Here is a 13,147-nt window from a genome sequence, read left to right on the forward strand (position 1 = left end):
ACGACTGCATCCCCACCGCACACGCACGCACACACACACACACACACACACACACACACACACACATACACACACACACACACACACACACACACACACACACACACACACACCTCATCTGGTCTTTATGATCTTTATTACAGTTGAAGTACGTGCGCCCCGTTTTTATCTCCACCCATCGTCTGCATCTCCAGCTCAGTGCAGGTGCTGATGAGCATGCAGGGGCAGGGGCGGGGGCAGGGGCAGGGGCAGGGGCAGGGGAAGGGGCGGGGGAAGGGGCGGGGGCAGACATGCAGGGGCCGGAGCAGACAGGCTATTTTTCTCCTCTGCTGCGCTGGAACACAGAGTCCTACTAATGGGGAGCAGGGCTGCCCGGAGGCCACTGCTGCCCGTGGGTGGTTCTAGTGCAGTCTAGACAGACATATGAAGGGAGGGAAAACACAGAAACGCACACACACACACACACACACACACACACACACACAGACACGCAGACACACACACACACACACACACACACACACACACACACACACACACACACACACACACACACACACACACACACACACACACACACACACACTCACACACACACAGGAAAGATGGAGAAAATGCAGACATTGTGACAGAGGGACACACACACATGTAGAGAGAGAGAGAGAGAAAGTGAGAGAGAGATAGTGATGGGTAATGAGAGATATGGAAGAAGAGGTGTGGAGAGACAAACATACAAATTCATAGAGTGAAGGAAGGGAGGGTAGCAGTCTGAAGGAGAGAAGGAGGGAAGTGGGGGTAGTGAGGAAGCATGATGTGTGCATGGCAGCAGGCTGGGTGAAGGGGGTCACTCCTGCCTCATCCATCACGGTGACCCAGCGGCTGGCTAAATACCTAGCCCCTGTGCCGCCATCTCTTCCCAACACGGCCACTCTCCCCGACCCCCGCGGTTCTCAAAGCTCCGTCAGTACCCCCATTAAGTGGCGGGGCGATCCAGGACGCAGGGGGTGCGGTGGGGGCAGAGTAAGGCCGATGACTCCAGCTCAGTCACTCTAATGTCACACATTAACCTCTGTGTGTCCTGCGTGTCAGCTCAGGCAGCTTTATCGCGTCTAAAAACAACAAAGCACTTATCTACGGAGCCGACGACACAGGGTGAGAGCACTACTGTTGCCAATTCAGCTCTCACATGCAATTTTACAGAGGAAAACATAACACCAAGGTCTTCACTGAAAGAGCAAATGCATCCACCCACCCAAGGTCACCAAATCACCGTGTCTGTCAATACCAGCTTTTTCAGTCAGGGGCCCAGGTCGGGGCAGAACCAGCTTCCGAACTGTGAAGCTGCCGCGCCACCCTTGGCTGTGTGAGAAGCCAAGCGGCAGCTAGACAACGTGGCGCGCTGTGGTGAGAGCACCAGAGCATGAGGAATGGGGAGGCAGAGTGAAGCAACGTGTACGCCAAGAGGAAGAAGCTGCGCACCGCCACGCTCATTGCAACCATGGCGGCATGTCTATGTATGCAAGTGTGTGTGTGTGTGTGTGTGTGTCTATATGGGGGAGATGCAAGTGTGTGTGTGTGTGTGTGTGTGTGTGTGTGTGTGTGTGTGTGTGTGTGTGTGTGTGTGTATGGAGGGGGTCATTTTTAGTTGGCCTTTATCTCAACAGAGACACAATACGCCTGCCTTATTAAACTACCTTCAATGGGGCCCCAAGGGGGCTCTGAGGACTTTTCTAATTACTAGACTTTAATAGACAGTACTAGAAGTGTTTTCCAAACCTCATCTTCATAATTGCATAGGCCAAACGGCGGCATGAAGGAATTCTTCAGCTTGTCACAGGTATTTATTTTGTCAATATGTAAGCATGGGATGGCAAATGGAGAAGCCTTATACAGTATATATGTCATTTTGATTCCAGACTGTGAAACTTATCTTACACATAAGGAGACATAATATCTTGTCAATAGAAAGTAAGGTTTTGAAATGGTTTAAAAACATAACTATGTCAAAAAGAGTTCTGTGAAGGTATATTCTTTGTGTTTTGTTGGTCAAGTGAGGTAATGTAAATCTAAAGAAACACATTGGGGACAGCCGTGGCCTACTGGTTAGGGCTTTGGACTGGTATCCGGAGGGTTGCCGGTTCGATCCCCAAACAGTAGGAACAGCTGAAGTGCCCTTGAGCAAGGCACCTAACTCCTCACTGCTCCCCGAGCGCCGCTGTAGCAGGCAGCTCACTGCGCCGGGATTAGTGTCTGCTTCATCTCACTGTGTGTTCACTGTGTCAGTGTGTTTCACTAATTCACGGATTGGGATAAATGCAGAGACCAAATTTCCCTCACGGCATCAAAAGAGTATATATACTTATATACATTGTTTTATTACTGTAAGTTGCGTTAGACTGATGACTAGTATGGACATGAAGTGAAGGGAGAAAGCAGAGATGTAAACAATTTGCATTTGGAAGGCGTGCTTATCATGACAGGAGGTCAGCTGAGCCATATGGGAAAGGAAAGCAGCTGATTGTGGAACTGGAGGCTTATTCTATTAATTATCCACAATCTCTACTAATTACTGCCAAGTTATGAAGTCTCCATGGCAACCAGGAGGAAGGTACATCTGTGTGGCTACCTTTTTTTCTCTGCAGGGGAGCAACTCTCTCTCTCTCTCTCTCACACACACACACACACACACACACACACACACACACACACACACACAGACACACACAAACAGACACACACACACACACACACACACACACACACACACACACACACACACACATTCACACACAAACATACACACATAAAACTTTATGTTTGAAGAACTGTGAAACTTACAAAGGTGCTCAAAAGGCTTAGCAGACTTGATGACACCTCGCTGCGGTCGGTGAGTCAGAACAAAAGCAGTAATCTCCGGAGATCTCCGTTAAGCATAAACAAGATGACTCATGAGCCTCGGGCTTCCTCGCGCCACCACACAGGGTGGTGCTGTCGCGTCCCACAGGTGAGTGAGGCGTGTCGGCGCGCCCCCCCTAACCCAGGCAACACTCTGTGGTTTTCACCCAGCATGGTGCTCTGTTGCACTAAGGGGTGATGGACAGCTGCTGGGACACACAGCTGGGGCAGCTTGCATGCAGACGGACTCATACTGAGAGAGAGAAGGAGATAAAGAAGTTGCAGGAGCATGTGTGTCCATCTTTCCTCCAACAAAGTGTGATCTATTTATCCCTATGTGTGTGAGTGTGTGTGTGTGTGTGTGTGTGTGTGTGTGTGTATGTGTGTGTGTATATGTGTGTGTGTGTGTATGTGTGTGTGTGTGTATGATCACATGGGTACGTGTGTGTGTGTGTGTGTGTGTGTGTGTGAGAGAGAGAGAGTGATGGGTAATGACACAGAGAATGATAGAGGTAAAAGAAAGTAAAGAAGGACAGAGATTGAGAGGGACAGGAGAAGACAGAGTGAGAGCAGGGGAAGTTGATGGGGAGATTTATAGAGAGAGAATGAGGCAGACGGGAGGAGAGAGAGAGGGAAAGAAAGAGAGGGAGAGAAAGAGGGACAGAGAGGTGATTTCCCCTGCCGGCGGCGCTGCTTGCTGCTGTTTGTCAGCCTCCTCGGCAGCAACAGTCACTCACTCCGGTTATGGATCCAAGCGGCAGTCAATCGACGTGCCAAACGAGCCCGCTGAGGTGCTACTGCAGGATATGACCAACCACTCCGCCTCCTGGGGGGGTCCCCAAAGCCGTGGCGGGGTGGGGCTGATGGATCAAATGTCGCAGCAACAACAATCAAGTGTTCCAGAGCTGCACAAGCACTGTTCCATGCTCTGCATCTTAAGTGAAAAGTTTATGTTTCCATGGTGTTGACTGGCTCAGAGCTTACACACATGCTCTTGGTTGTTGGATGATGTCTGCTCTCTCTTCTTTGTACATGACATGTATTTAAAATAGTGTTAAGTGGTTTTCAATAGCAAAACAAATAGCAACTGCATATACAACACAATCCACCAACCTATCCCAGTAAATCAAAATCTGCACTTACAGCATTTTTGTGTGTCTTGGATCAGGAATGCTTTTACTTGTGACAAATATGCTGCAGCCTAGTGAGGCCAACCTCGTCCGTCTCTGATGAACCCCAGACAGTGAGGCCAACCTCGTCTCTCTCTCTCTGATGAACCCCAGACAGTGAGGCCAACCTAACTCAGGCTTTGCTTGTCACGTAAGGTTTTCTCAATGGTCACTATTATTTTTTATTTTTTATTGAAAAAAATTGAGATGAGCATTGAGTGCGCTCTGGCCAGGAGGGTAGCATACAAAGTACAATAAACAACCCTGGCACAGAAAATCCCAACAGAATCCACATCAAACCCAAAAACAGGAATAGACAGAGTGATACAGTGTTACACCCCCCAGGGTGGTCATGCTGAAGCATTCGTTTCATTTCATAAAGTGCTGATACAAATTTAATCCAAGCCCCGCGCTCCCCCTCAGAACTCACACCATTCAACCATCTCATCTTTTACACCTGCAGGCAGTTTGCAGCAGTGACGGACAGAGAGGGGTTCCAGTCTCTTATATTGCTGTAGGCTATGGTGTGTGTGTGTGTGTGTGTGTGTGTGTGTGTGTGTGTATTTGTTACGTAAAAACCTGGCACAATGGAAAATGGTCAGTTTCGCCCAGTATAATTGTCATGTTTTGGATAGATACATGTAGCTTGCTTTTTCCCACTCCACTCCATAAAAACAATTTTAGATGTAGTCTTCTCAATCCTAATCCCAATCAGCACAACATAATTTCAGTATCAACTCCAACAAATTGTATTCTCCCCAAATAATAATTTAAAAAAACCTAATCATGGTTCCCTTCCAATATTCTTTGCCCTGCAGGCCTCCAGTACTGTAATTGAGGTCACTGCTCATTAAACAATTCTGGTACACATCCCTAAATGAGATGAACTACTCTGTAGCTATTTGCTGTAAGCGATAAATGCCTGGACCTTTGTGAATGCATTACACCGGCATGTAGATGAGTCTGGTCCACTAGTGGCTTCCCGCTGACCCCCACTGAATCCCGGGGGGACGGCCTTCACACAACCCAGCCTCTCTCTGAAAACACTGATACACCTAAATGACAATTACATTACTATGGAGATTTTTGATATGCATAGACACTGAATATAACATTTACTTGTTTTTTGACATTGACATTTGACATTTTTCACAGATTGTATTTATTGTGCTTTGTTTATTAAAGCACATTGATCATCTCAACACAGCATCAGTCTGAATCCTTTATCATTGAAATTGTGCTTGTCTTGGAGCATAGTTTTCAGAAATTAAAATAAGCCTTGTGGATCTACTTTATTTTAAAAACACATCACTAGACTGGGCTCATCTTAGGGCATTACTTTTTAAACTTAGCAATTGCTGCATTCATCTAACATGATGGTAGGAGTCCTGTTTCAATTCATTTGCTGTATAACTGAATCACAGCAACTACATTCAGATTATTATCATTTGCTCAGTCGTTATGTGAGTTTATCAGTATTACACACACAGATGCACAAAAGCAGAAAATGCTTCATTTTTATACCAGACTCTCAGCAGAGAGTCCACTGCTTACTGTTCCATTAGCCAGCCTATCCTGGGGGACCTGCTGTTTTCTGGGACATTTCCCTGACATGCCTTTGAGTGGTCCTGTTGTATATTCAATTCATGTATAGAGATAGAGGTCCATATTTTGATGTGTAAGTCTGCGTAACTTGGCGGACAACCTACTTCTGGCAGCCTACTTCCAGCAAAGCCTTGCTAGTTAAGGCTCTGAACTTTGATGGAATCATCCAAGCCTTTTGTAAATGTCAGCCAAATGGTGCATATGGAAAGCCATGTTCTTAGAGACTCTTAAGACTTTTCCCTGTGGGGTAGCCACAGCTTTCAACAATGTGATTTAGAAAAAAAATTCTTGGAAGGTTAAAGATAATTATTTTTCATCATATGTTTGGCATTCAGCGTACAAACAGTTCATTGTTACACATAAAAATCTAAACCAGGAGTTGTGAAAATGGCTCTGATAGTGTATGCTTAGTACCATATTCTTCTAAGAATACAGTCATTCAAAAATGCACAAATCTTTCTTTGCATAATTGCAGTTAGAGCAACTCTCCACTTGAGAAGTACAGGACCTTATCGGCATATGTTAGAAAATGAGCCAGCCCTTCATGTTGATAGTAAGATATGCTGAATATGATATTTAGTTTTTATTGACAATACATTTTATTTTAAACATCAGAAGATAAACCACCTTATTTCAGTACTTATGTGTCAGAAGACAAAGTGCTTGGATTACTGGAGTAAAGAAGGAGTGAGAGAGAGAGGGGGGGGAGAGAGAAATAGAAAGAAAGAAGGAGATACAATCTCCTTGTATTGCAGATTTACAGATCTGTCTCGAGTTTATGTGGTCAAAATGGAGAAGAGAATAGCGGCCTGTTTACGGCATCATAAAGCTTTCTTTAAAATCCCAAGGACTTGGCCACCCTGGCACCATCCTAGTCCTCCCATAAAGCTTAGCTTAATGCCATTCTTTAAATCCGATGAAACGTTTATTGATTTCGCAGCAGATCTGCCTTCATCTGACCAGGCTGCTTGCTGAGGGGAGCTGGGCTCACATGAAGCCACAACAGTCCATGGTAGGAATTTTACGCCTCGGAAGACATTGTCGGGGACAGACGGGCAGCTTCTCAGGATAAGCCATTGCATTGTGTCTAGTCTATGGCCAGGTGAGAGTGTGCTTTTTATCGGATGGATGCCTGTGAGTGACCGAGGCGGCTAACCAACGGTTTGAAATGTTGGCTAGACGTAAGTGGAAAATAACTTGCAGGAGAAGTTGCAAAAAAAAGACAGATTTGTCCAGCCATCTTGCAATAATATTAATAATAGCACCTAACCCCTCACTGCTCCCTGAGTGCCGCTGTTGTAGCAGGCAGCCCACTGCACCGGAATTAGTGTGTGCTTCACCTCACTCACTGTGTGTTCACTGTGTGCTGAGTGTGTTTCACTAATTCACGGATTGGGATAAAGGCAGAGACCAAATTTCCCTCACAGGATCAAAAGAGTATATATACATACTATATATACATATACATACTAATTATAATAATACATTCATAAATAGTAAACAAACAAACAAACGAACGAAAACAGACTAGAAAAATATCTATCAAGTCATTGCACTAAAGAATTTCCACAATAGGGCTTACTAACTAGACCCACATACTGTACATTGTTTCCTGACTGTTGATGCTGTTTATTGTCAGTTTGTAAAGTTTAAGCAAAGTAGGAAGTAATGTTAGGAATCTCTGATTAATGTGATTGGTAAGGCTGGACCAATGATTTCAAAGTTAGTGCCCGTCGCTATGCAAGTGTTGGAAGCGTTTTTCTAATCGAGAGTCGCAAGGCTCTATTCACTTTGTGAAAGACTCTGGATTTTTCCAGGCTAAACTTCTACAGCTAGGAGGATCTAACGATGCAACTATGGTCTGGATCTGAGGCAGAAAAGGCTAATACCTTTCTCTGTATTTTTTTGTTCGCTTTGATTTTGTACATTTACAAAATCCAAGCGAACAAAACACTGTACAAATCAGTGTTCCTACTATTTGTCACATCCGATGCATAGGCAAAGAGTAAACAGAGCTGAAGAGGGTGCACCACTCTGAAAATATTATGACTGATTATGACTGATAATATGCCATCCTTTGCTGAGAGTGGTGTTAATTCCTCATTGCCATATAATAAGCCAAGTCTCACATGGTCACTGTCTCTGTTCCTGTGTGAAATGATCTGCACCTGGAGCATCACCAAGGATGTGTGTGCTCAGGGACGAAGCACAGGTGTACTTCCGACATCACCAGGGATGTGTGTGCTCAGGGACGAAGCACAGGTGTACTTCCGACATCACCAGGGATGTGTGTGCTCAGGGACGAAGCACAGGTGTACTTCCGACATCACCAAGGATGTGTGTGCTCAGGGACGAAGCACAGGTGTACTTCCGAAATCACCAGGGATGTGTGTGCTCAGGGACGAAGCACAGGTGTACTTCCGACATCACCAGGGATGTGTGTGCTCAGGGATGAAGCACAGGTGTACTTCCGACATCACCAGGGATGTGTGTGCTCAGGGATGAAGCACAGGTGCACTTCCCGCAGCAGCAACCTGCCACCGGTTCACCGCCGAGCCGTACAGCTGGAGAAGGCCGCCTGTTGATGTAATCCAGGGATTCTTATTCCAGCATCTGGAATCCCATCCCGTTCCCATCTCCACCACCCACTCTGCTGTCGACGATTCCCAGCAGAGCTGATCACTGGCACACTGGAGTCGAGGAGCACACCTGATGTCCAATCAAGAGTGTTGCAGTAGCACTCACACCAGTCATGTAGACTTGGAGTCAGCATGGAGGGATAGAATACAAAGCACAAAGGCCATGATGCATGTTACTAATAATACTAAATCAGCTTTGGGAGATTCCTTTCTCTTCCTGCCACTGTTCTGTGTCAAGCTTGTGAACTTAGTTCAGGCAAAACTTCAAAACTATGCAATAGTCCTACAGGGTAATTACACCATAAGACATCCTGAGTTTCAGAAATGGGATATTGTAACAAGAACACTACAGAAATGTAATATCACGGGTGACCCGACAGGAACTAATTAATTCAGTTCTCCAGTTCCTTAGCCGTACCACCCAAATCCATTCTCCAGAATCTGTTCAAAGATATTATGTAACTTTGTGAAAGTGAAAAGATATGATACATACTGTAATACATTCATTCTGAGCGACTCAAAGAGGAGGAAAGAGGAGGAGGAAAGGCCACTTCAGCTGTCCAGTGCAGTGTAATATTTAATTTGATGTTTGGAATTTGTGAGTGAGGTTCTATCTGCTATGTTATGCATATCAAAAATGAAAACTCTTAGAAATCTTAGAGCATAGTGCTAGAATCTTTGGCCATGATTACCTATGGAATCAAAACATAACATTGTCAGGGCAACTATAACTGAAACACATTACAAAATTGCTAATGTATGCAAATAAACTGGTTTCCATTAACATTGGTCTAATTATACCTTACGTGAATCTGGACTTAGTCCACCCACCTCTAGCAACTTTTTATTTACAGTAGATGAATGAGTAGATGATTTTATGCAAATTTCAAATATTTCCAGTCACAATGTCTTATTTGAATAGTAGACTACAAATATGTATTAAAAGTTGGATGGACACTCAGCTATTGTTGCAGACTGATTAAGACCTAATGATGAGCCGCTAACATTCCCCGCCTCAGGCTACAGCTCCAGTTGTAAATTGAAAGCACTGACCCCCCTTAACCAATGGAGAAAAATAGATTACCAAAAATACTCGCTCGCACATTGCTCATTTGCAGCAGGTTTTTTTTTTAAAGATTATTTTTTCCCCGTCTGCTTTGGTTGCATGTTAATTTCAGAATGTATCAGACTCCTCATTCCTCCTTTAGGCAAATATTCTCATTTCTACCAACGAAGACAAAAGCAATGACAGATTTGAAACGAGGAGTAGGTGCTCAGTGCACTCTCCTCTCCTATTACTGATGCAGACAGGCTGAATGCTGTGGCTGTGGAGAACAAGAGAAAGGAGAGAATATGACTCACTTTCTGAAGGCCATCCCAGTCTTCAGGTGCTATCACTCCCAGACACAGTGTCTGTTTACAGCAGTGCTTCCTCAAATCTGTCATATAATGATCATACAAAAGCTTTTTGAAAAGCTTTTTTAAACCACATTGCAGCGAGACATCTGGTTTGGCCTCAAGCTTTTTGTTTTGAGGCATACAACAAGAAAAACACACTAGGGTAATGGGAACTAGGAGGCTGTATTGCCTTTATACTGTATGGTGACAGACACAATCATTTGCTCACATCATTTACACACATATCTCCTTTGTATATCCACATTGCATACTGTATTTTGTATGTATTGATTGTTGATGGATGTTTTTTCTAGTCAAATAACCATAGGTTTATGGATCAGTCATAACTTTATGTTGCTATTCAATAACAATCTGATTGCTTGACATAACACTCAATACTAACACAGCTAGTCCTGAAGTGATGGCTATGTGCATCAGTATTGAGGACCATATTCAATCACTCCCCCTGGACTCCCAGGCTATATTTCATGAAACTCTCCATTAGCATTCATTTTGACTGTGGGGATCTGCGATAGACCATGTGATTAATGACAAGGAAGCCACATTCGCCTCAGGACTATTCATCAACCTGAGCTTAGGACAGGGAAACACCACACCAACATCACATTTATAAATAAGACAAAACCACAAGACGAAAACGTCATATAATAATCAATAATGTGGCCTAAAAACAGAAATACGAATAGCCTACACACACACAGACAACACATACTATAATTGTGACAGCACACCAATTACTGTACACTGGAATCAGATGAATTTCAGCAAAGCAACAATTATGGAGAAATGTAGTTTGGTTTTGTAAAGCAACCTAAAGGAATAAACAAATAAGTATAAGTATAGTATAAGTATATATACTCTTTTGATCGCGGGAGGGAAATTTGGTTTCTAAATTTATTCCAATCCATGAATTAGTGAAACACACAGTCAGGTGAAGCACACACTAATCCCGGCACAGTGAGCTGCCTTCGGGGAGCAGTGAGGGGTTAGGTGCCTTGCTCAAGGGCAGTTCAGCCGTGCCTACTGGTCGGGGTTCGAACCGGCAACCCTCCGGTTCCAAGTCCGAAGCGCTAACCAGTAGGCCACGGCTGCCCCGAAATAACTACACTGTAACACGACATGGAAATTACATGATGAACATTAAAGAAGCCCTATGCAGTTCTGGTTATTCCTTCGCTGTTTCTGGGTTTTTCGCCTGATTTGGGCTCGCATCTTTCACGACATAGCTCACCTTGCAGCTTCGGCAGCAAGTGACTGCTACGCTAAATCCCCACTAGCTAGCGAGCTAGCCATCAAGAAACCAAGCTAAACACATACAGGGCTCACAATAAAACGGTCGAGCAAACACACTGATCAAGAGACTATCAAACCACATTACAAAAACGAAGTTCACCCAATTTCAACAGCAACAAAGCCAAGTCAGAGTCTGTTTTGCAGTCTTCTTAGAAACTACAATCTGACTACATTTTCGAGACGCGATTGGATACTTCCGCTGAGTCACATCCGGATTTGTTCGGGACGGGACCAGAAAGTTGCATATTCGTTTTTTCCGCGGAGAAGCACCAGGGGGAGACGAAGCGCGCCCCAAACGACCCAAAAGGTGTTGTAGAACCATCAGAACGACTCTCAACCTGCATAATTAAGGTCATTTTTGCTAAAATTGTTGCATAGGTTATGTAAATGTACATTTTTGCAAAGTTTTATTGGCCAAGTATACTTGCATACAAGTAATTTGTTCTCTGCATTTTACCCATACACACAGTGTACCCCCATTCAAACACACACAGTGTACACCCATTCAAGCACACACACCCTCAGAGCAGTGAACACACTAGGAGCACACATACACACCCGGAGCAATGGGCAGCCTTAATCCTGTCGCCCAGGAGCAGTTGGGGGAAAGGTGCCTTGCTCAATCACTCATGTTCAATCACTCCAGGAATAACCAGGAATAACAACACACAGCTCAGCTCAGCACAGCACAGCACAGTGCAAGTCTTTTGTGATACAGGTCAGCTTCTCCTCTGTGATGTGTCCTATGTGTTCTGGACTGAGTTGCGGTCCTCAGCTGTCCACTTGTGCTGCTGACTTCATTACACAAGTGAGAGGGACAATCCAAATGAACTAAACAACACCCTCCAGGAAGGCTGATTAGGATGTTCATTGTTCATCTGTTACTTTCACATTTAAAACAGCACCATTATTTTCCGAGTAATTATGAGTGGCTGAGTAATGGGCAATTTTAATGACACTGGGCTTCATTTTGCCAACAGCAGGAACATTACAGGATAATTAGGCCATGCTGAAAAGAAAAAGAAAAAGTCAAGACTGCTTATTTTAAATGAAAATGATTTACTAAAATGAAGCAGCCTTGGAATATGGGAAACACATGTGATCAATGACTTCATTTAAGGGCTATTTAACTGTGGAATAGACCATAATTAAGAAGCACACACAAGACAAACATACACTCTGATAACCTCTGTAATGGCATACACTCGCGCACAACACACACACACACACACACACACACACACACACACACACATAACACACGCACCAACACAGACACACACATACATACAGGCACACACACACACACACACACAACACACACACACACACACACACACACACACACACACACACACACACACACACACACACACACACACACACACATAACACCCACACACATAACACCCACACACACACACACACACACATACTGTAGGCACACAGGCACACAGAGACAGACATACACACACACACACACACACACACACACACACCCACACACACACACACACACACACACACACACACAGACACACACACACACAGGCACACAGACAGACACACACACACACACACACACACACACACACACATGTTCTTTTCTCTTATGCCAGCATGTCACAAGTCAGTCGTCAGACATTTCTTTCAAGTTGCCTATACCAATTCATCATGGCTTTGGCAGAGGCACATGCTTTTTGCAGTGGAGTCTTTTTACCAGTAATAATTACCAGGAGCAATAGAGGCAAGCAGTAATGAATACACTCGTACTCATGGCCTGCTAATTACCACATGCATGAATGAGCACAGCTAATTAAGAGCAGATGAGGAATTCCTGTCATCTATGTGTGACAGGTGATATCCATATAAAACCCCCAACAGACACCCTGAGGTGACGTGGGCCATTATGTGACTCAAAGAGCTGTGTTCTATTAGCGGAATGGTCAAACCCTGCCTGACCTGAAGTAAACCACAGCAAGAGTCTTTGAAGTGGCCGCTCGCTCCTGCTGGTGCTGCTGCGGCTGCTATACCATCACGCCCCTGTGGTGCACACTATACCCCTCCACCCATCCCCCATATCCGCCTCTGAATGGAGATTTTCCGAGTGGCTGAGGACTAAATTGA

This window comes from Alosa pseudoharengus, unplaced genomic scaffold (assembly GCF_046254945.1).
Source record: "Alosa pseudoharengus isolate Yale_2024_CS ecotype anadromous, Long Island Sound unplaced genomic scaffold, YU_APseudo_1.1 YU_APseudo_1.1_scf_12, whole genome shotgun sequence".
NCBI lineage: Eukaryota > Metazoa > Chordata > Actinopteri > Clupeiformes > Clupeidae > Alosa > Alosa pseudoharengus.